At 36.2% G+C, this 26,151-nt stretch overlaps 1 long non-coding RNA gene and 2 pseudogenes across 1 annotated transcript; all 3 read right to left on the reverse strand.

Annotated features, from left to right (window-relative positions):
• Nucleotides 1-221: 221 nt before the first annotated feature.
• Nucleotides 222-560, reverse strand: LOC147791445 (14 kDa proline-rich protein DC2.15 pseudogene; annotated as a pseudogene).
• Nucleotides 561-3,915: 3,355 nt separating this feature from the next.
• Nucleotides 3,916-6,059, reverse strand: LOC147791446 (uncharacterized). The gene is made up of 2 exons (XR_015422320.1): nucleotides 5,869-6,059; nucleotides 3,916-4,327 (listed from the first exon to the last, which is right to left on the reverse strand). It is a non-coding gene; the product is annotated as an uncharacterized LOC147791446 (long non-coding RNA).
• Nucleotides 6,060-16,139: 10,080 nt separating this feature from the next.
• Nucleotides 16,140-16,714, reverse strand: LOC147791447 (14 kDa proline-rich protein DC2.15 pseudogene; annotated as a pseudogene).
• Nucleotides 16,715-26,151: the final 9,437 nt, after the last annotated feature.

Genomic DNA, 26,151 nt, shown 5'->3' on the forward strand with positions numbered 1-26,151 from the left:
GGGTCATGCTGATGCAAACACATGCAGCATGCTCTTGGGATCCAGCTCTAACTCATCTAGGAGTGACCTCCAATCTCGAACAAATTGGATGTGTAGTACTTCTTTACACATGACCCACACGTGCGAGCGTGAATCCTCCGGGCACTCGCCTGGACCCTCTAATCAAGCTAATCTGTACCGACATCTGGAAGTTAGCAGAACCCCATAGTGTCATGAACTATTCAAACTTCATAGTTTGTCTTATTATGAACCTTCTTTCCACAGTAGTTCAAAAGCAAGCTGAGGGAAATTGAGAGGTCAATCTTGAGACCCAAGGCTCTGGCCTTCACCGCAGTGCAAAGGCACACAGCAGCTTCCAGGTCAACAAGGCCTTGGATTAGGTTGCAGCATGGGGATTTTGGTGGTGAGCCGATCACTAAGTGCACTAGATCGTCCAGCAAGTCGGCGCAGACGCCAAGCTTGAGGGTGTCCCTGGGGCACTTGGGGAGTGATGGTTGCTGCCTTGACGGGGTGGGCTTGTCTGGCGGCGGTGGGCAAGGGACATAGCTGGAGCTGACCATAGTGTAGAAGAGGAGGTTGAGGAGGAGGAGGGCAATGGGCGAAGAGAGCTTGGAAGCCATTGGTGGAGAGATATTGAAGGGTTTGTAGGTTTGTGCTATGGCTTGTGAAGAATTATGAGAAGGGTTAGGGTCTTTTAAATGGGGTTTGGGAATTTGTTGTATTTTAAAACAAAAATTCCTTACAAATTGCTGTATATGAAATACCTAACTCTTTCAGTTACTTTATTAAGTTTTGAGGAATTGATTTGAGAGATGGGTTTTTAATTAGTTTGTCTTTTTTTAAATATTATAAAAATGTAAAATGGCCTACAAACTAGACGAAGTGATCTTCGATAATAAGATATCAAATACTTTTTAAAATAAATTATTGTGGTTTGTATGGTTGGAAAATAATATTTGATAGAACCATTCAATACAAGTGGGTAATAGATTATAATCTAGAGATTATTTTTAGCACAAATAATTTTTACAAATATAATATGGTTTTTTTTTAAATATAACTCTGAGATTCCACGTCATTTTGAAGGAGTAACGAAACATTTTTTTTTTTATAAGGGTGTGGAAACCTCTCCCTAGTAAATTGTAAAATTGGCGGCGATATATAATGAATCAAAGCGGATAAATATATGTTAACAATGAGTTTTGATATATATTGATGTTAGTATGACATAACAGTACAACTTCTAAAACATGACAAGACTAAGATTGTTATTACATGCATGCTTTGAAAATCTTTTAAAGTTTACTTAAGATGAAAATGGCTATAAGATAAAAGATCTCTAAAAAAAGAAAAAAAAAAGACTTTTATTTAGGATCCCAAAAATCAATTTTAAAACATAAATTGGACCGTTAAACTTCGATATGGGCTATATAAAGTGTTGTTTGCGAATAAGCAGTGATTGATTAGAGATGTAGTGGCAAAGACTTGTTTAATGTCAAAATGAAAGGAAAAAGCTTTGCTCTAAATCCGATGGAGAGAGAGCAGATGACCTTTATTTCAAGAGCTAGTGCCACTGAGATTTGGCACAAAAGACTTGGGCACTTTCATCGTTGAGGTTTGCTTTAGATGCAGTCTAAGAAGCTGGTAAAAAGACTCGCTGACATTAATGATTACATTCCTCTTTGTCGTGCTTGTAATTTCGGGAGCAACATAGGCAACCCTTTCCTAAACATTCATGGAGAGCCTCGAAAAAACTGCAGCTGGTTCATACTGATCTTTGTGGTCGTCAACGAACAACATCATTAAATGGTAATCTTTATTACATTGTTTTTATTTATGATCTAACGAGAATGTGTTGGATCTTCTTGCTGAAGCAACAACAAGAAGTAGCGGGCGTATTTTGAAATTCAAAGCCAGAGTTGAGAATGAAAGTGCATGCTTGATTCAGACTATAAGATCAGATAATGGCAAGGAGTACAGTTCATAAACTTTTAACAGGTTTTGTGAAGAGGCTGGAATTGAACATCAATTGACAGCACTATACACTCCTCAACAGAATGACGTCAGTGAAAGGAGAAATAGATTCATAATGGAGATGATATTTCATCTATTGAAGAGTTTAGATGACCATAAAGTATCATGTGCATCGTTCATGTTCTAGGATGATGCACAAATGTGTTTCTCAATCCTAATGGTGGTGTAATCACACGACATTATGAGAAGAGTATTACTTGAGCATGGCCACATGTATAAAACAATAGGAATTCACCAAGAATTCATGAGACGAATGAGCTTAGCCTAGCCTCGAAATTGGTCTACATTAAGACAAAGAAGGTAGAGAGATTCATCGTAGACTTGGATGAAGGTGTTTGCCTCGACCTAGGCTTACTCAGTAAAGCTATTCATTAAGATTTTCTCAACTCGACCAAGGTGGCCTCAACCTAAGTGACTTATTTCTAGCCTCGATGGCTTAGGCCTTGACCTTGACTCTAAGGTCATCCCTTTGTCATGGCTTTCTAATACTGCATGGGTAATAAATTTTATTTGTTAACTTATTTGATTCGGTTTGGCGTTTTTATACACTCATTCCCATTAAGGTTTAGCTTCTCCTTTAGTCTCAAGTTAATGTTTTATGTAACGATCCTAAATTTTTACATACTCAGAGTCGCTACCAAGTCTCATGCTTATCTCTTCAATGCGGAATATAGCACTTAGATACTCATCATAAATAATGGAAAATTGAAAACACATTCAGAACACTTCAAACTACTAGAACACATTGTCGGTCTTACGTGTTTCAAAATATAACGTTGGAATCTAAAATTAAAACAAGACAATTAAAAATGGAATAATCTAAATAATGAAATAAAAGCGTCCTATACTCCTATGACTAAGAATTTAAACATGCAACTACCTTATGCACGTGCCACAGTATCTATTTTCGATGTCGTCGTCGTCCGTACATGGGCGTCTTCTCTTTACCTGAAAAATGATATTTGGCACACAGCTTGAGTATTTCGAAGAATACTCAGTAAGTGACCCACTGTAGGGGTCATGCTGATGCAAACACGTGCAACATACTCTTGGGATCGAGCTCTAACTCATCTAGGAGTGACCTCCAATCTCGAACAAATTGGATGTGTAGTACTTCTTTACACATGACCCACACGTGCGAGCGTGAATCCTCCGAGCGCTCGCCTGGACCATCTAATCAAGCTTATCTGTAACGACGTCTGGAAGTTAGCAGAACCCCATAGTGTCATGAACTATTCAAACTTGATAGTATGGGTAATTATCATAGGTTTAATGTATGGAGCACAATTGCGAGTATGAACTATTTATTGGGCTGTTTTTCTTGAGGCTTCAACTCTACCGTAGAAAGGAGAGACTTAAAATATAAATATATCTAAGAATAGCTTAACAATCCTCACATTTGTGCCGATCAAGGTAGGTCTTAAACAAAGATACTCTAATTTTCCATACGTTAATAACTTCGCCTACGAAATGGCTTTAATGTTGGCTTGGTTGAATCACAACAACAAATATTGGATTAGATAGCTTCCGAAAAATGCTATCATAGACCTTTTATAGCATTTTTCGTACGTCGTGACAGCCCATGTTATTAAAAGTCTTGAACTTTTTATAGCGTTTTTGTATAGCTATAATAAATATTATTATATAGTACCTAAATATAGCTTATATGCAATGCTATGAAAACATTTTATAGCATTTTTGTTAAAGTTATAAATATGTAAACATAACTAAAATATTATGCTATCATTCATTTTTAATAAGCTATATTTATACTATATTTTATGCTATTATTCATTTTTAATAAGCTATATTTATACATTTAATCTTATGCTATAACAAAAATATAATTGAAATTTAATAATCTACTAACACATTACAAAATAAAGTATTCAACTCGATCTATATAAGAATATCAGACTCGTTACACTAGCACAATTTTCAAATCAGTTCTTCCCCACCCAATACACAATAAATAGAACAAAAACTCACTATCCACAGTATGTGACATCTTTGATTTTGATCAAATCAAGTACACCAATCCTAAAGGTATTCGAACCGACATCAATGTCTTCTATGTTCCACCCTTTTAGCAATGTCAATTGATAAATTGTTCGTTGTTGCTTGCCAATTAGTGCTTCCTTGCTCCAACAAAAACTTGATCGTTGGGTTGAGGATTAGGGTTGCCTTATCAATTTGGTATCAGAGCCTAAGTTGCATCTTTGTGGCTGACTCTAGGCAATGTCAATTGATAAATTGGTCGTTGTTTCTTGCCAATTAGTGCTTTCAAGGAATCCTGCAACATTATCAAAGCATATATATCAGTGATTCGAAGAGAAATGCAAAATAGTACCAAAAGGTTTGACATAAGGTGATTCGAAGAGAAGTGCAAAATAGCAACAAAATCTAAATATCATATAAAAGTAAAAAAGAGAATAGAACATTATTGTTCATCTTATATATGTAAGCACGTTTCATTTCTTAAAAACAGAGCATAGAAACATTAGTTCAAATACTTGCATTACAGCTTTCAATTAGAATTGAAAGGGGAGGGCATTGTCCACTCAAAGTTTACGAGGAAAGAAAGAGAATTACGCTTTTTGATTCCCTTGGATGAAAACCATAACTTTGTAATAAAACCCAATCCTTTCAAATAGCCCTTTTTGATGAAGTGTTGTCCTCATATGATAAACCAAACAGAACCATTAAAAAAAAATTGATATCACGACGAGTAAGGCCAACCAAAAAAAGCTTATTAACCAAAGAAAATGACCATACAAACTAATGAATTCTCTTGAGAAAAAAGAAAAGTAGTCTTTAAAGGATCTACAAATATTCTTTCTCCTAGTCACTCCAAGTTAGCAAAAAAAAGTCAAAGACCGAAATCAGTCTAACTGGTCTTCTAATTAGGAACAACTTCTTCTAACTAATCTTCTAATTTATCTAAGATCTCAGTTGAAGAAATCCTCAAAATCAAATAAGAAGAAGAATGTGTTGTTGAAAGCCCTAAATGCAAAATAACAGTAACAGTAACAATAGGGCCACACAAGTTCTTGTTGTTGTTGTGTGAAAGTGAGTGATCTTGCCAATCATGTATTTAATAAGTTATACACAAGGAAGGAGAAAAGGAGACCTAATATATCAAAGGAAAAAAAAAATCAAGGAGAAAAGGCCACAAAAATTTAGTCATACATAATACAATTGGTATTTTGCTCAAGAAATTTATATGCAGTCCATAATACGTGTATAAACTTCTTCCTACTACTTGATACTTGCAGAATATGTAACCCGTTAACATAAATCATTCCTACCGGTAGAATGGGCTTGAAATAACCTATGAATTAACAAATTCCTCTAAACTTAATTACTTTGTACTCTTAGGCTTATTTTTTTGTTTGTAATCTTCATGTGGTTCCTCAATTTGGGCATGTATTGATTGAACCAACACAATGAAAAATAAAGATAGTTTCTTGTGTTTTTATTCAGTTGATTTAACTCACAAAACTACATTCAACCTTTTAACACAAGACAACAACTACATCTACCTCACAGAACTCACCAATCTACATTCAAAGAAAAATTCTACAGCTAGGAAAATACACACTTAAAAGTAAAGTACATTACTTAATGAAGGACCAAAGGACTGAACTCACAAAAGTTTATTAGTGTGTACTAAATGTAAATGAAAAACTTAATTATTTAGTAGTAGTTCGATCCTTCAAAAAGAAATTAAAAAGGAAGATACAAAGACAAATCACTTAGAATAATTCATCAATGAAATTCTTTACAAAGTGAGCCAACAAAGAAGATAATAGGGGAAAAAAAAAAACAACTAACCTCCATCTTGGATTGTTCAATTTGCAGTGAGGTAGGAGAATAGGGTTTTTCATAGACAAAGCATCAACAATAAACTGTATGCCTCCTCTCAATGCCACCATCTTGAGATCTGATGCAAATCAGAGAAAAATTTTGACGCACAAAAGAAAGAAGGATGGATCTTGAGGGAAAAATTTTGAAGCACGAAAGAAAGAAGGATGGATTGTTGCGTGAGAGAAAGAAGGCAAGATTTGGTTTTGCCCTAGGGTCTGAGGGAATATGGGTGTCTAGAGGGAAAAGGACAGAAAAAGAAAGGAAGGCTTTGATACGCGTGATTAGGTTTTTAGGGATAACATTAAAAAAAATAAATAAAATAAATAAAAAAACCTTTATTTTCTTTCTGATTTATAGCATCTTTTAGAAAATATTATACAAAAAAGCTATAAAAGATGGTATTTGTTGCAGTGAATGCCTTGTATGATGTACGAATGACGAATTTTTCATGATTGTTTGATGCGTTTTGTGTTATGTTATGTTTATGCAATGATACAAGATGTACTATAATATGATTATGTCATGTTATGGAACTATATTGTGATATTAATGTTGTATGATGCATGAACCTCCATATATTACACTACATAAACTACGATATCATGTACGTCGTGGTATTATGCACGCTCCTTTCCCTCCATAGCTTCTGCCAACGTGAGTTTAAGCTAGCCCAACAAGTAGACTTAGAGGATACGTATACGAGTCTGCTAGGTGGATCTATGTGTGCATGTGTAGAGAAATATTACACATTCAACTCTATCCAGACTGAAAAGTAGAGATCGTTGCATGTATTTGCATTTTTCGACCGCAACAGTGTGATTATTTATTGAGTATTTTTTTAAATTATCAAACCAAGTGTTATTTTCTTTTAGATGAAGGTAAGACAACCATGTAGGGTCACTATATAGGCTATGAGAATGAAGGTATGATAGTTGCATTTTCTATTCAAGTTATAGCCCTTAGGTTAGATATCAAAATTAGTTACTTAACATTAATGTTTAAAATATGGAAGTCTCGATTTTATGGAAATGTCAATATCAATAGATAATTTTGAAAAAAAATATATATACAACAAAAATACTAATAAATTAAATTAATAAAAAAAAAACCTATTTTACAATTTTAAATATATTAAAATACTTATCATTGACTCGAGATAAAAGAGGCATATGATGATGTAATTAATATGAAGTATAATGGATAACAATTCAAAAATTATGAAAAGATTGTAATAAATAATTATTAGAAAAAAAAAAATTAATTTCCCAACTTAGTGAACCACGAATTATTCATCGTCTTCTTCAAAATTAAAATTAAAATTGTTTCTATAAATAATTAAATAAATAAATAAAGAAAAGAAAAAGAAAAATGTAACAATTATCTCTAGAATTTGCTTTTCATTGACCGTGACCGAGAGTATTGACACGGACCATTGTATTCTTTTTTCATTAATATGTCGATATCTAATATTGTCCACCAAATCCACTTTTTAATCATATTGTATAAAATTGACCTTATATTTAATAAAAATATCAACACATAATATTAATAATAACCCTCTTCCTCGTTTAGAATAGCAAATTCTTATACGATGGTTTAGATATTCTCATAAATTTTTCAAAAGTTCCCATGGACTATGAGATCTCACGTCGGTTGAAAAAGAGAACGAAACAATTCTTAAAATAATGTGGAAACATCTCTCACAGACACATTTTAAAACCGTGAGACTAACGGCGATACGTAACGGGCCAAAGTAGATAATCCCTGCTAACGGTGAGCTTAAACTATTACAAATGGCATCAGAGCCAGACACCGAGCGGTGTGCCAACAAAGACGCTAGCCCCCAAGGGGGTGGATTGTGAGATCCCACGTCAGTTGGAGAGGAGAACGAAGCGTTCTTTATAGGAATGTGAAAACCCCTCCCTAACAAACATGTTTTAAAACCGTAAGGCTGACGGCGATACATAACGATTCCAAACGGGTAATATCTACTAGCGGCGTACTTGGGCTGTTACACTGACATCCATATTTTCATTAAATTGAGGTCTCTACATTTTTCATCAACATTGTCATTTAAAACTTGAGTGTTAATATTACTCTCTTTAATTTTTCGTCATGAAAATTTTGAAGTTAAGGGTTTATTATGATTTCATGCAAGTGACACAGGTGAAACAAGATTTGAGGTTTCAAACATATGCATTGTCAAATTTGTAATAAGACACAAGAATAGACGAACAACGTTGTTCATTTGAAAAAAAAACTACGTACCATTATGTTATATTGCATTGTAATGAAACTATAAAAAGATGGTGGAATTATGAGAAGATTTCCAAACCCATCATAACACGACGTACGACCAAACTGATTATTTAAACACGACATTGAAATGGAAAATTGAAGAAGAAACAAGAAACGGAAATGAAAGGATTTGGTTTCAAGCAGGGCATTGGAAGCCGGACGGAACCTTCTTTCCACAGTAGTTCAAAAGCAAGCTGAGGGAAGCTGAGAGGTCAATCTTGAGACCCAAGGCTCTGGCCTTCACCGCAGTGCAAAGGCACACAGCAGCTTCCAGATCAACAAGGCCTTGGATTAGGGTGCAGCATGGGGATTTTGGTGGTGAGCCGATCACTAAGTGCACTAGATCGTCCAGCAAGTCGGCGCAGACGCCAAGCTTGAGGGTGTCCTTGGGGCACTTGGGGAGTGATGGTTGCTGCCTTGACGGGGTGGGCTTGTGGGGCTTGGGTGGCGGCGGTGGGCAAGGGACATAGGTGGAGCTGACCATAGTGAAGAAGAGGCGGTTGAGGAGGAGGAGCGCAATGGGTGAAGAGAGCTTGGAAGCCATTGGTGGAGAGATATTGAAGGGTTTGTAGGCTTATGCGATGGCTTGTGAAGAATTATTTGAAGGGTTGGGGTTTGAGAATTTGTTGTATTTTAAAACAAAAATTCCTTATAAATTGCTGGATATGAAACACCCAACTTTTTCAGTTACTTTATTAACTTTTGAGGAATTGACTTGAGAGATGGGTTTTTAATTAGTTTGTCTTCATTGGGACCTCACGCATTTATGTATGTTGTGCATCATGATACATCTCCGTTATGTTAGTACATATGTGTACTTTCGATATTTATGTTCGTCGTGATATCATGTGGGTCTTTCCCTCTGTGGTGTTCAGCGCGTCAGCACATTTAACCCAACGAGTCAAGCCTTAGGGGTATGTAAACGAGTCCATCCTTAACGGTCCATGTGCGCATGTGAGCTGTAATGACCCAAAATTTTCTACTTAATTTAAGGTCGCTACTGTATACGTACCATAAACATTGAATGCGGAAGACTTTATTTGAATTCCATAAAACATAACCTTTATTTTAAAACAAAGTCATGGACTTAGGTGTTTTGAAAACATCTTTAAAACGACACAACAAAAGACTGAATAAAATGAATAGTTTAAGTTAAAAACATCATATTCTAGCCCATGTCTAACAAAATAAATACCATTACCCTCTGCATGCGCCTTGGTCTTGAGTTGCGATATCGTCGTCAACCGTACCGGAATGCCTTACCTTAACCTGAAAAATGTAGTAGCATATGGCTTAGTATTTAAAGAAATACTCAGCAAGTGACACCACTATTGGGGTTAAATGCAACAATCACATGCAATGAAATGATGAGACCTATCTTTCGTTTCGTTTTCCCTACGATGCTGTCGTAACGGATAATTTTAGACGTGTACCATATACTCTACACACAGCCCATACGTGCGAGTATGGGCTCACCAGCTAATTCACACACTGCTGGGCCACCTTCCTTATCCGGTGAGCATACTCTAGGAGCTCCTTAGGCCAGACACTCGGTAGAACTAGTAACCATCACGGCAGCACTATGCAGAGCATAACGATCGTTGTCCTGCCATTGGATGTACGCGTCCGTACCCTCGTGATGGGATAGGGGTATCCCTCCCAAATGCATGAGCACACATAATGCATGAGGTCCCAAAACTTTTTCATTTTCATTATCCATTAATACAACCCCGCTAGCATTATGTACGTATCATATCATTTTTCATATCGTTTCAGATATCATTCATCATTCATGTCATATCGTTTCTCATCCTTCAATTCTCAAATCATACATAATTCTAACGGGGTTATACTTCATGTCATTTATCGTAATTTCATGTCATTCATATCGTGCTGTATACACACAATTTAGGAGACCTAACATAACGTTCTATGCTTTTAACATAACATTTCATCATATACACATCATACCATAACATATTGCATCACAATGTCTCATATCATAAACGAGTCATAACATAAACACTTCATAGTCATATCGTTCTCTAACTTATCATAGCCTTAACGTTCTTTACTTATCACAGACATATCATTACGTTAACGTACCTTAGTCATCTCATCACAAGAACTTAACCTAACGCTATCGTTCTATCAATCTATCACAACAATATCCCTTTCTACCCGTAGCCTAACTGTATTCTTCCATCAATCTCTCTTATCCATATCACTCTGGTATGTAACCTAACGTTAACGTTTCATGAACGTATTTTACTCCTATCGTTACATTTTATTTTTTGTATCCTTCTCGTATCCTATCTCAAACATATCATTGAACACATCGTACCGTAATTATTATTAAACAATTCACATATTATAACATATACATAACAAATAAGAAGTATATCGATCCACAAAAAATTCACACATATCAATATATATGACACGTGCAGAATCACGAGGCACGTGTCAACAGCAAATATAACCATGCCGATAGTAAGTTCACTTACTTGGCTAGCTTAAATCGTTGCCACGAATATATCTTTAATGAATGTTCGATTCCGTCCTTTAAAATAATGTGGAAACATCTCTCACAGACACATTTTAAAACCGTGAGACTGACGGCGATACGTAACGCGTCAAAGTAGATAATCCCTGCTAACGGTGAGCTTAGGCTATTTCAAATGGCATTAGAGCCAGACACCGAGCGGTGTGCCAACAAAGACGCTGGCCCCCAAGGGGGTGGATTGTGAGATCCCACGTTAGTTGGAGAGGAGAACGAAGCATTCTTTATAGGAATGTGAAAACCTCTCCCTAACAAACATGTTTCAGAACACTTCAAACTAATAGAACACATTGTCAGTCTTACTTTTTTCAAAATCTAACGTTGGAATTTAAAATTAAAACAAAACAATTACAAATGGAATAATCTAAATAATGAAATAAAAGCGTCCTATACTCCTATGACTAAGAATTTAAACATGCAACTACCTTACGCACGGGCCACAGTATCAATTTCTGATGTCGCCGTCGTCCGTACATGGGCGTCTTGTCTTTACCTGAAAAAATGATATTTGGCACACGGCTTGAGTATTTCGAAAAATACTCAGTAAGTGACCCACTGTAGGGGTCATGCTGATGCAAACACATGCAACATGCTCTTGGGATCGAGCTCTAGCTCATCTAAGAGTGACCTCCAATCTCGAACAAATTGGATGTGTAGTACTTCTTTACACATGACCCGCACGTGCGAGCGTGAATCCTCCAGGCGCTCGCCTGGACCCTCTAATCAAGCTAATCTGTAACGACGTCTGGAAGTCAGGGGAACCTCATAGTGTCATGAACTATTCAAACTTCATAGTTTGTCTTATTATCATAGGTTTAATGTATGGAGCACAATTGCGAGTATGAACTATTTATTGGGCTGCTTTTCTTGAGGCTTCATGTAGCGCTCGAGTATTTAAAAAAAAAAAGGGAAAAAAAGAAAAAATAAATTAGGTCACAATTCATTTTGCCCTTATTACTTAAGGATTCTCTTTTGGCTAAGACATAATTTGGAAAAGAGAAAAAAGAGGGGAGAGGAAGAAGAAAGAAGAGGGAAGAAGATTAAGGTTTTGAGGAAGGAGGAGGAGATCGGATCTGAATGGACGCCGGAGATTCGAGTCCCCAATCTAAACCGTCAATAGTCCGAGGCAAGGTGCTCTAACGAATCGCACCTTCCTATTTCGTCAAAACGTCCAAGAACTTCAGGTTAGTCCATGAGTGTCTAGATCGAGAAATCATTAAGATTTTCGTGTGTTAGTGACGTTTTGTGTTGATCCTTGGACTCTTACCCTCAACAACGCTATCTAGTTAAGTTCTGGAGTGAAGGCGGCCAAGATTGACGTTCGAATCGGAGTTTCAAGAAAACGTGATTTTTCGTAAGAACTCGTATTTTTTCTCCGAATTCGAACTCAAATAATAAGATCTGTGATTATTAGAAAATTTTAAGAAAATTGTTTCGAAGGAGTAGAATATGAGATCTACAAGGTTCGTGCAGAAAATTTGTCGAATCAGATTACAAATTGGAAGATAAAAAAGTCGAAAGAAAATAGATCGAAACGGGAAGAGACCTGGAAAATGAAAAAAAAAACGCAGGAGAGAGGGTGGAGGCCGCCATGCGTCGGTCGGCAACAGAGGAGAGCGGCAGAACCGGTGATCAACACGTGTCGATCACCGGCTGGTGAGGCACGACCTCACCCGGTAGGACACGCGTCAGGCTCGTAGACTTGGCCGGCCCGACCCGCGCCGCACGTGAAGCGCCTGACCCGGTGCCTCTGACCTGCTCCTACGCGGGGAGCAGCGCGTGCAGCACGCGCACGTAGTGACCCTCCACGGCGCGCGTGTCGCGCGTGGGGGCGCATGAGGCACCGATTTTCTTCCTGTTCGGTCTCTGTTTACTTGTTTTCCGATCCAATTTTGATGCTGACCCTATTATTATGTGAATTAGGACTTGTGAAGGAAATTTCAAATTTGTTGAAATCCATTCCGTCAAGAAAACTCGAACTCGGGAAGGCACGCGTCAACCAAGTAAGTAGCCATTTGGATTCCCACGAGCAGTACTTGTAGGAACCGCTAGGAACAAGCATGCATGCTACCACCTATGAAATTAGCTAGCAGGACTTAGCATAATAGTATAGAAACTGCGAATATGAGATGATTATGGAAATCTAGATACGAAATGTGTATTAAATCTGTTTTGATTTAGACTCTGATAATGTATGTATGCATGAGGAGGTTGGGAAACTTGTGAAATCTGCGCTCCGGATAAAGATGGACGTTATCTTCCCGTTGAGCATGTTTGTTAATATTGCATGAACTGCTGCATGTTAACTCTTATGCATGATGATTGCTTGTGTATCTTTCTTGATGAATAGGAAGAAATTATGAGCTTAGATTAGGGTGCTTGTGACTAAGTAGGCTAGACGAGACCCTTGATTGGGGAACTCTAGAATACCGTGCAATTAGACCCGCAAAATGATTACCGGCAGATCCAGAGCCCAGAATTCCAAACCAGATAGGTTTGTGAGACCAGGCACGAGAATCCTAGAGATACACGAATCCATGTCTAAGCCACCAGGTTCCACCCTAGAAAGAATAATAGGTCGCCACGGTAACTATAGGTAGCCCGCTAGAGTTGAGCAGTGTAGGTAGTGTCATCAGAACCTCACTTCCCTCTCTCCTCCGATATCGTACCGTCGAGACAGAGCTCCGGTACGGTGATCGTTGAGCTTAGCAGATCCGGATACGGAAGTGTGACAGGTGCCCAGACCTAGTGGTGATAGCTAATGGGTCTTCTGAACAGGACTCCTGGGCCGTAGAAACCCGTCCCTGAGCGGGGGACGTGGAGCCACATAGGATGACTCAGTAGCTGACCGGCACACAGGGGGTCGCACTTCGTTTAATGGATATATGGTCCCGTGTGAGGGTCCTCAGTTAACCTCCATGGATGATGTTCAAAGAGAGTCACATTTTCAGATCCAGCCATACAATCCCCTCAGATTTACTTATGAGGTCGCACCTCACCTCAGGACACTGATCATTTCACTGCTTAAGATGGGCAAGCCTCCTAAGATACAGAAAAGAGAGTTGCAGCTTAGATCACTCTCCTAAGAAACCCGAGAAAGACCGTGGTTACCCACCAAGATAAGGATGCGAAAAGAGCCTACAAGTAGCCTGCTTACTGAGTATTTTTATACTCATTCCTTTCTACTCTTTTTTTTCAGGTGAGTGATGTCATGGATCGGGGCGAGAATGCATGCTGAATCTTAATGCCACAGAGGAGTGTCCTTGGGCATCTAGGAGTCTGTGCATAATTTTGTTAGATTTGTCATGCATTGCATGTAAACCATTTCCAAACTTTTCTTACTTGAACACCTTGTTTTGGATTTTAAACCTTTTACGTAATTGCAAAAGTTTTTTTTTTTTTTGAAATCTCGTCTTCTCTATTTGTTATTATACGATTTCATTGCATTGTCTATTGGTCAAGCCCTAGATTTCGAGATACAAATTTTGGGCTGTGACACTTCAACTATACCGGAGAAAGGAGAGACTTAAAATATAAATATATCTAAGAATAGTTCAACAATCCTCACATATGTGCCGATCAAGGTAGGTCTTAAACAAAGATACTCTAATTTTCCTTACGTTAATAACTTCGCCTACGAAATGGCTTTAATGTTGGCTTGGTTGTATGATGCACGAACCTCCATATATTACACTACATAAACTACGATATCATGTACGTCGTGGTATTATGCACGCTCCTTTCCCTCCATAGCTTCTGCCAACGTGAGTTTAAGCTAGCCCAACAAGTAGACTTAGAGGATACGTATACGAGTCTGCTAGGTGGATCTATGTGTGCATGTGTAGAGAAATATTACACATTCAACTCTATCCAGACTGAAAAGTAGAGATCGTTGCATGTATTTGCATTTTCCGACCGCAACAGTGTGATTATTTACTGAGTATTTTTTTTAAATTATCAAACCAAGTGCTATTTTTTTTAGATGAAGGTAAGACAACCATGTAGGGTCACTATATACTATATAGGCTATGAGAATGAAGGTATGATAGTTGCATTTTCTATTCAAGTTATAGCCCTTAGGTTAGATATCAAAATTAGTTACTTAACATTAATGTTTAAAATGTGGAAGTCTCGATTTTATGGAAATGTCAATATCAATTGATAATTTTGAAAAAAAATATATATACAACAAAAATACTAATAAATTAAATTAATAAAAAAAAATTATTTTACAATTTTAAATATATTAAAATACTTATCATTGACTCGAGATAAAAGAGGCATATGATGATGTAATTAATATGAAGTATAATGGATAACAATTCAAAAATTATGAAAAGGTTGTAATAAATAATTATTTGAAAAAAAAATTAAGTGCCCAGCTTAGTGAACCACTAATTATTCATGGTCTTCTTCAAAATTAAAATTAAAGTTGTTTCTATAAATAATTAAATAAATAAATAAATAAAAGAAAAAGAAAAATGTAGCAATTATCTCTACAATTTGCTTTTCATTGACCGTGACCGAGAGTATTGACACGGACCATTGTATTCTTTTTTCATTAATATGTCGATATCTAATATTGTCCACCAAATCCACTTTTTAATCATATTGTATAAAATTGACCTTATATTTAATAAAAATATGAACACATAATATTAATAATAACCCTCTTCCTCGTTTAGAATAGTAAATTCTTATACGACAGCTTAAATATTCTCATAAATTTTTCAAAAGTTCCCATGGACTATGAGATCTCACGTCGGTTGAAAAAGAGAACGAAACATTTCTTAAAGTAATGTGGAAACATCTCTCACAGACACATTTTAAAACCGTGAGACTAACGGCGATACGTAACGGGCCAAAATAAATAATCCCTGCTAATGGTGAGCCTAGGCTATTACAAATGGCATCAGAGCCAGACACCGTGCGGTCTGCCAACAAAGACGCTGGCCCCCAAGGGGGTGGATTGTGAGATCCCACGTCAATTGGAGAGGAGAACGAAGCGTTCTTTATAGGAATGTGAAAACCTCTCCCTAGCAATAAAACCGTAAGGCTGACGGCGATACATAACGATTCCAAACGGATAATATCTACTAGCGGCATACTTGGGCTGTTACACTGACATCCATATTTTCATTAAATTGAGGTCTCTACATTTTTCATCAACATTGTCATTTAAAACTTGAGTGTTAATATTACTCTCTTTAATTTTTGGTCATGAAAATTTTGAAGTTAAGGGTTTATTATGATTTCATGCAAGTGGCACAGGTGAAACAAGATTTGAGGTTTCAAACATATGCATCGTCAAATTTGTAATAAGACACAAGAATAGACGAACAACGTTGTTCATTTGAAAAAAAAAAACTACGTACCATTATGTTACATTGCATTGTAATGAAACTATAAAAAGATGGTGGAATTCTGAGAAGATTTCCAAACCCATCATAACACGACGTACGACCAAACTGATTATTTAAACACGACATTGAAATGGAAAATTGAAGAAGAAACAAGAAACGGAAATGAAAGAATTTGGTTTCAAGCAGGGCATTGGAAGCCGGACGGAACCTTCTTTCCACAGTAGTTCAAAAGCAAGCTGAGGGAAACTGAGAGGTCAATCTTGAGACCCAAGGCTTTGGCCTTCACTACAGTGCAAAGGCACACAGCAGCTTCCAGGTCAACAAGGCCTTGGATTAGGGTGCAGCATGGGGATTTTGGTGGTGAGCCGATCACTAAGTGCACTAGATCGTCCAGCAAGTCGGCGCAGATGCCAAGCTTGAGGGTGTCCCTGTGGCACTTGGGGAGTGATGGTTGCTGCCTTGACGGGGTGGGCTTGTGGGGCTTGGGTGGCGGCGGTGGGCAAGGGACATAGGTGGAGCTGACCATAGTGAAGAAGAGGAGGTTGTGGAGGAGGAGGAGGGCAATGGGCGAAGAGAGCTTGGAAGCCATTGGTGGAGAGATATTGAAGGGTTTGTAGGTTTGTGCGATGGCTTGTGAACAATTATGAGAAGGGTTAGGGTTTTTATAAATGGGGTTTGGGAATTTGTTGTATTTTAAAACAAAAATTCCTTATAAATTGCTGGATATGAAACACGTAACTCTTTCAGTTACTCTATTAAGTTTTGAGGAATTGATTTGAGAGATGGGTTTTTAATTAGTTTGTCTTTTTTTAAAGTGTTATAAAAATGTCAAATGGCCTACAAACTAGACTAAGTGATGTTGGATAATAAGATATCAAATACTTTTTAAAATAAATTATTGTGGTTTGTATGGTTGGAAAATAATATTTGATAGAACCCTTCCAGACAAGTGGGTAATACAGGATAATCTAGAGATTATTTTCAGCACAAATAATTTTTACAAATATAATATGTTTTTTTTTAAATATAACTATGAGATTCCACGTCATTTTGAAGGAGTAAAGAAACATTTTTTTTATAAGGGTGTGGAAACCTCTCCCTAGTAAATTGTAAAATTGGCGGCGATATATAATGAGTCAAAGCGGATAAATATATGTTAACAATGAGTTTTTATATATATTGATGTTAGTATGACATAACAGTACAACTTCTAAAACATGACAAGACTAAGATTGTTATTACATGTCGGCTTTGAAAATCTTTTAAAGTTTAATTAAGATGAAAATGGTTATAAAATAAAAGATCTAAAAAAAAATAAAAAATAAAATTAGACTTTTATTTAGGATCCGAAAAATGAAATTTAAAACATATATTGGACCGTTAAACTTCGATAGCATGAAACCCATCCTTGTTTCAAATAAAAACGTGTTTGAATGAGATATTAAAAGAATGAAAAATTGAAATATAAACAAAACTCTATCGAAAGTCTCTCCCAACTTCTATAGCAATCACTGTGCTGCTTAAGTCTTTGCCTTTACCTAAAAAATAGAAAATATTGATTATAAAAAATATTTAGTAAATAATCTTAGTTCTAGGATTAGTAGATACAATCACAAACAAAGTCTTAATTAGAGGATTAATGTTACTTAAGGGGTAGAATGTAATTAAAGGAGTAAAACAAAGTTTTGAAAAAAAGTATACCGTAAATAGAAGTGAGTTATTGGATCAAACGCATAATTTGCGTTGGATATCAACATCAATTTTTTGAAGGAAGAATCGCCTTTTAAGGAGGTCATCTGAGTAAGTTCTATTCTTGAACCCTCTTTTTGTTCATTGTGTTAATTTTGTAGCAATAGTTCAAATTTGAACTAGGGGATCACGTTTTAGTTTTAGAATTAAATTTTGTACCAAGCAGAAACTAAAACATGTTATATACCTAATGTCATATCATGTCATGTAAAGTAAAGGCATGTTATAGATTATATTATACTAATGATGATGCATGATGAAAGCCATGATGAATACTATGCATACATGTCTCGTATGTGTACTATGACATGAATAAAAGGATAAATGAAATGATTCTTACTGATTTTAAGCCATTGGGACCTCACGCATTTATGTATGTTGTGCATCAGGATACATCTCCGTTATGTTAGTACATATGTGTACTTTCGATATTTATGTTCGTCATGATATCATGTGGGTCTTTCCCTCTGTGGTGTTCGGCGCGTCAGCACATTTAACCCAACGAGTCAAGCCTTAGGGGTATATAAACGAGTCTATCCTTAACGGTCCATGTGCGCATGTGCGCTGTAACGATCGGAAATTTTCTACTTAATTTAAGGTCGCTACTGTATACGTACCATAAACATTGAATGCGGAAGACTTTATTTGAATTCCATAAAACATAACCTTTATTTTAAAACAAAGTCATGGACTTACATGTTTTGAAAACATCTTAAAACGACACAACAAAATTCTAAATAAAATGAATAAGAGTTTAAGTTAAAAACATCCTATTCTAGCCAAGGTCTAAGAAAATAAATACCACTAACCTCTGTATGTGCCTTGGTCTCGAGTTGCGATGTCGTCGTTCTCTAACTTATCATAGCCTTAACGTTCTTTACTTATCACAGACATATCATTACATTAACGTACCTTAGTCATCTCATCACAAGAACTTAACCTAACGCTATCGTTCTATCAATCTATCACAAACCTATCCCTTTCTACCCGTAGCCTAACTGTATTCTTCCATCAATCTCTCTTATCCATATCACTCCGGTATGTAACCTAACCTTAACGTTTCATGAACGTATTTTACTCCTATCGTTACATTTTGTTTTGTGCATCCTTCTCGTATCCTATCTCAAACATATCATTGAACACATCGTACCGTAATTATTATTAAACAATTCACATATTATAACATATACATAACAAATAAGAAGCATATCGATCCACAGACAATTCACACATATCAATATATATGACATGTGCAGAATCACGGGGCACGTGTCAACAGCAAATATAACCATGCCGATATTAAGTTCACTTACTTGGCTAGCTTAAATAGTTTTCTCAAGTAAATCTGAAGTTGTTTTTCTGTTGCTATGTGGCAGGAGGATGGGTTGAGGAGGGGAGGGGGGAGGGGAGGGGGGAGGGGAGATTATTGTGGGGAGGGATGAAAGGTTAGTGGGGAGGGGGAAAGGTTGTTTTTTTGTTTATTTATTTATTTATTATTATTATTTTTATTTTTTTATAATTATTTTATTTGTTTCTTTCTTTCTTTATTGTTGGGCTATTACATGAGCTTGTCTGAAAAAGTACCACACATCCAACCTTACCCAGACTAGAAAGAGCTCAATGTCATGTTATATTGTTTTAAAGTATAGGTCCTATCATGTATATGTTTGTTTGCATTATCTGACCCCAACCGTAGGGTTACTTATTGAGTATTTCTTAAAATACTAGCCACATACTACCCTTATATTTTAGGTAAAGGTAAAGCACCCCTACACATACGACCGTGATTCTAGAATGGTCATAGAAGCTAAGTTATGAGAGTAGTATGCATTGTTTTTCTTCATGGGTAGTTCAGGGTTCTCATCTTCGTACTGGAATCATGTTAATGTTTCTTTTCTAACGTTGATGGTACTTGTTATTTCTTATTTTTAAATTGAATGTGTAAATTCATAGCTTCATAAGAAAGATTCTAATGAGTATTTCGTTGAAGAATCGTACGTGTAGTGACACCTCTCATCCAGGTTAGTGAATGTAAGGCATTACCGTAATTTAAAAATAGAGACTATTGTCAACTAATCAAAATTTATTTGTTTATCCTAATAGAAGTTAGGATAATTCATAAAAATTAAAATGATTAATTGAGAGTGACGCACAAATAATCTACTAGTATGATTTGATTGTTCAAAAACTATTTATTGTCTCGCCGACATAATATTTTAATAGATCGAAAATAGAAAGTTTATAATTAAAATATATCAAAAAAAGAAAAAAGATGAACTTGAAAAATTGGAAGGCTTCACTCCAAGACAATTTACTTAAAAGAAAGTCAAAGTAATGGACAAGCAAAGAGAGGTGTGTGACACATCCCAGAACTCCACCAATAATCAAATATAAATTTTGATTAGTTGACAATAGTCTCTAATATAAAAACATTAATTAGTCAATTTAATGACTTTTATTTCTTCCTTTTTTTTTTTTTTTTTTGAACTCTTAATTTTAAACTTTAATTATCTTTGTATAAGTTTTTTTTTTGTACAAATATAAAAATATTTATATTTGTATAAGTTTTTTTTTAATTATATTTTTCTTTATGATCGAAACAGTAAACGCAAGTTAAATAAATTGTTGAACAATGAATGTATATGTCAACTATCGATGAAAATGTCACAACGGTTCGTATCAGTTATTTACGTGAGGGACCATTACGACTAATAAATTAAAGTAAAAAAAAAAAAAAAAAAACTGGAATGAAATTGACCTACAAGAAATTAATATCCATATATTTATTTATTTATTTTTAAATTCAAATCCAACATTATAGTCAATGATATAATCCAATCCAATGATATATGTTCATTTTGGTTAATATTCTACATTTTATTAAAAAGATAGGTTTCATATTTATAATTTTAATTTCATGTGAAATAAATTTAATTCTTTTAATTAAAGTAGATTTTAAAAATTAAGAGGTGGAATTTATAATTATTTTAAATTAAGTCATTACTACATATAAGGATCTTGAAACAAATACAAATTTAATGTTTACCCTACTTCATGTGTTCCACGTGTTTATGCTCGGTAAGTACATGATCGACAAAACTCTAGTGATATATTATGAGCATTTGCAGTTAGACAAAAGCTTGAGTAAAGAAAAAAAATATCTCTATAGATTTTAGCTCGATAAGTGATGAAATTGCACATTAGAGAGATAACATTTATCACATGAAAATGATGATGGAGAAGTTCCTAGAGTTATTCCAAGCTTAAGATGTGTGTGTTATTTCTCAATATTCATACTATCATTTCTTTTATTTCTAGCCAACGCCAATTTGGAGAACATGATGAAGAAAAAAGAAAATGGAGGAAGTCGATTTGGAGTTAGTTTTGGAACTATTCCTCGACGAGTAGGATAAAACGAACATCAACTCAAGAAATTTAGTGAACCCTGCACATGTCATTATTATGACTGTTTGCATGTATTATGTGATGCTATGCTATGTTATAAATAACGCTATGTCGTATAACGCTATGTCGTATTGTTATAAGCTATGCTATAATACGACTATACCATGTTACCATCTTGTGGAATTATATTTATGATATTGATGATATGATGCATAAAACTTCATACACCAAGCTATGTAAATTATGTTAATTAGGGAAGATATGACAATTATTACGGATGCATGACTCACAAACTTTGTATGTCATGAATGAATGAAGGTATGACTTGAATCATAAACTTATGTCATGGTTTTAAGCTATGGGGACCTCATGCATTTATGTGCGTCATTTGCACCAGGATACTTTCCCATTGTGATTAATACGAATGCGTACATTACGATATCTACATTTGTCGTGATATTACGTGGGTCCTTTCTCCATGTGGTTTCCGGTAGCATGAGCGTGCATTAACCCGATGAATGAGGCCTAGGGAATATATACATGAGTCTATATGGTGAGACTATGTGCACGTGCGTGGGCCATGAGTATAAAAGTACTACACATTCAACCCTGCCCGGACTGAGTTTAAAGTCATGTCATGATGGTTTTATGAAATGATAGGTCCCACCATATTGCATTTGATTGCATTTTTCTTACTTCAACAGTGGGGTTACTTATGGATTATTTCTTAAAATACTAAGTCGCATGTTACTCTTCTTTCTTAGGTACAGGTAAGGTACTCTCGTATGGATGTGATGGCCTCGCGGTGAAGGCCATGAGATCAAAGCTAGGGTATTGTGTTCATGTTTGTTTTAGTAGTCCTTAGGTTATATCACGCCATCGCCTTTTTTTTTTTTTTTTATCTCATTTAAATTCACATTAGCTATTTTTTGCTATATTGTTCATAGCAATATTGTTTTAATGAATTTATTATGAATGTTTAAGTCCACGACATCGTTTATGAAATATTTTCATAGACTTTTCCACACGTATTAGCCATTTCATGCATGTAGTAGTATCTATATTTGATTAGGAAAATTAGGGTCGTATAGGCCTAGCCTTGTCACTACCTACAGTACCACAAGTGGCACCATCGATGCCTGTAGTAGTGTCGGTCCCCACTACGACTACTCTAATGTGGGAGACCTTTCGTTTAATAAATATAGACTATGACAACCAAATAACGAGCGTAGGCAACCAACAACCCTAAGATGATGCAAGAGATGAAATAATTATGAAATTGTAAGAGAAACAGCCTTTGTATCATCAATTGGACTGTTAAAGATCACGTGTTTGTTTAGATTGCTATCAGCTAATATCTAATTAAATCTCGTTGTAGTTAGGAGTTGATTTAATTTTAATTTGTTTACTGGTTTACTGCAGATTTCTAGGTAGATTTTTTAATATCTTTTTATATTCTCTCTATATATTTAGACCTTTCTTGGTCTTCATAATACAATTTTCTCCTCAACCATTCAATCACTCATTCTTTCACTAACAAATTGGTATCAATGTCGTCTTCTTAAGGATCTGTGAGATCAAAATGAAAGGAGAATCCAGTTTTTTAGCTGTTGCACCACCAGTCTTCGATGGAGACAATTATCAAATGTGAAAAGTTCGGATTGAGACTTATTTGGAGGCTTTGGATCTTTGGGAAGCAATAGAAGAGGATTACGAGGTCCCTTCACTTCCAGCAAATCCTATTGTAGCAAAAATCAAAGCACATAAGGAAAAGAAGACAAGAAAATCAAAGACAAAAGCTTGCCTATTTGCAGTCGTATCTCAAATGATCTTCATGCGAATAATGTCTCTCAAAACAGCAAAGGAAATCTGGGATTACCTCAAGGCGGAATATGAAGGAGATGAGAGGATTCGTGGAATAAAAGTCCTGAATTTGATTAGGAATTTTGAATTTGTTGAAAATAACAATGGCTCTTATACCAACTTGTAGAAAATAGACGCTCGCTCTGAAATCAACTTGTTTAAATAACTCTCACGAACCTGTGAAGGAGGTGTCAAGAGGGGAGAGACAAGGGGACAAAAGAAATTATGAAAAAGCTATTTTCTATTACACTGTACACTTTGCTTTCTGTCTCTTGTTCTTGCTCTCTGCCTCTTGCATTTTACAATAAAAACGAATCAATTTATAGGGTTTATAAGATATAAAATTAGCTAGCTCATCACCCATTTTCTCCTGGAATGATTCTTGGCCCTTTATATTTTGTTTGGCCTTTTCACTCAAATTTCAAAAGTCTTACTAAGTTTAACAAAATAAAAAACTATCCTTCTTTTTTTTTTTCATTTAAGTTTATTCCCAACAAAACTCCCCCACATAAACTTCAATGCTCTTGTCGTCTTTCATGACAATCGTCTTCTTGTATTTGTCAAAAAGTACTTTCGGTAGCGTTTTTGTAAAGATGTCCGCAACTTGATCCTGACTTGCCACATGCAGCAATTTCACGTTTCCTTCCTTCACATGATCTCAGATTAAATTTAATCGAACGTCAATGTGTTTGCTTCTTTCACGGTCTACTAGGTTCTTGGCCAACTCAATTGCTGATTTGTTGTCAACTTGTATTACGGTTGCACCTCGATGCTTTTGCTCCATCTTACTCAACAAGTTTCTAAGCCATATTGCGTGACACACACATCAAGATGCTGCTACATACTCAGCTTCACACGTCGAGAGTGTCACGATCGGTTGCTTCTTTGAAAGCCAAGTAAATGTTGTGTTGCCCATGAAGAATACATAACCCGATGTACTTTTTCGATCGTCTATGTCTCCGCACCAATCACTGTCAGAGTAATTGACTAACTTGTAATATTCTGTTTTTCAGTAGAATAACCCAAGTGACAATGTTCCTTGGACGTATCGAGAACTCGCTTCAACGCCTTTCAATGTGAATAAATTGGCTCCTCCATGAACCGGCTTATTATGCCAACACTTAATGAAAGATCTAACCTTGTGCATGTAAGATTGCGAAGGCTTCCCACCAGGCTTCTGTACCTATTTGCATCTACTCGTTCTCCTTCATCGTACTTTGAAAGCTTTGCACCTGGTTCCATTGGTGTAGATACCGGGTTGCAATTTTTCATCTTGTACTTCATCAAAATTTCCTTTGCATATTTCTCCTGTGATATAAAAATACATGTTTCTCCTTGTTTAACCTCCAAACCAAGGAAAAACTTTAACAAGCTCAAGTCTGTCATCTCAAATTCTCACGTCATTGTGCTTTTGAACTCTTCTATCATTTCATTATTGTTGCCTGAGAAGATGAGGTCATCGACATAGAGAGCGACAAGTATCACATCGCCTCCACTATTCTTTGTATAATGTGAATGTTCGTGGGGACATTGCTTGTACCCGTTCTCCTTGAAGTATGTGTCGATACGAGTATTCCATCCTCATGGTGCTTGTTTCAACCCGTAAAGCGCCTTCTTCAATTTTAGTACCTTCTTCTCTTCTCCAATTTTCACATACCCGGGAGGTTGTTCGAGGTATACTTCTTCTTTAAGCACACCATTCAAGAATGCTGACTTGACATCCATTTGAAAAATCGGCCATTTGAATTGGGCTGCTTGGGAAATGATCAATCAGATTGTCTCCATTATAGCGACGGGAACAAACACTTCGTCATAGTCGATTCCCGCCTTTTTCTTGTATCCCTTCGCAACAAGTCGCGCCTTGTACCGTTCAATCTCGCCTTGAGCATTCATCTTTTTCTTGAATACCCACTTCCCACCTATGGGCTGACTTCCTACCGGTAATTTTGTCACTTCCCACGTGTTGTTGCGATGAATCGGTTTGCCACTTCGTGTCTCGCACCGCCTCTTCAAAGCTGATATTTTCAGCATCTGCCATAAGACATACAAGGTGTACCTCATTAGTTGCGTCATACAAAACTCGCAAACTCCGCATTTTGGGTTGTCGTGGTTCATCTTCATCATTGAAAATTTCTGAGTCTGTTGGTGTAGCAACTGATGATTCTCCTACTTCGATGTTGACATCCGTCGAATTGTTCCAATCCCATTCGCTTGCTTCATTTACTCGCACATTGTGACTCACTATCATCATCTTACTAATCGGGTCAAGTAGCTTGTATCCTTTTGTCTTCCCATCATATCAAATAAAGATATACCTTTTGCTTTTGTCTTCGAGCTTCGTTCTTCGTTGGTCCGGTACGTGAGCATAAGCCACACTACCAAACACTTTAAGGGTGAGAAATTGTAGGCTTTTGTCCGTTCCAAGCCTCTTGTGGTGTTTGATCATCTAACTTTGCATGTGAACATCGATTTTGTACGTAGATGGTGCATTGCACGGCTTCTGCCCAAAATTCCTTCGACATCCTTTTTCTCTTAAGCATTGAGATATCCATGTCGAGAATGACCCGGTTCTTTCTCTCGGCCACACCATTTTATTGAGGGGTGTACGGTGCGGTTAAAAATCACCTTATGCCTAGCTCCTCGCAGTACTCCATGAAAGCCGTCGAAGTATACTAGCCACATCCATTGGGATCGTACAGCTTTGATGTGTCTACCAGTTTCCTTCTCCACCGTTACTTTGAAATTTTTTAACACCTCGAATGCCTTGGATTTTCCTTTCAGATAGTAAGCCTAAGTTTTCCGTGAGTGATCATCGATAAAGGAAATGAAATACCTATTTTCGCTGAAGGACTCGGGGTTAATTGGTCCACATATATCTGTATTGATCAACTAGAGACGTTAGTTAGAAGGAGGAACGAAACATTTTTTTTCGATGTTAAGCACTTTTTTACTGCTTTATACACTCCGTTTCTTTGACATTCTATTCTTAATCATCATGCCTAATCATTC

This window comes from Cucurbita pepo, chromosome 8 (genome assembly GCF_057944985.1).
Source record: "Cucurbita pepo subsp. pepo isolate OVF chromosome 8, ASM5794498v1, whole genome shotgun sequence".
In the NCBI taxonomy this organism is placed as follows: Eukaryota; Viridiplantae; Streptophyta; class Magnoliopsida; order Cucurbitales; family Cucurbitaceae; genus Cucurbita; species Cucurbita pepo.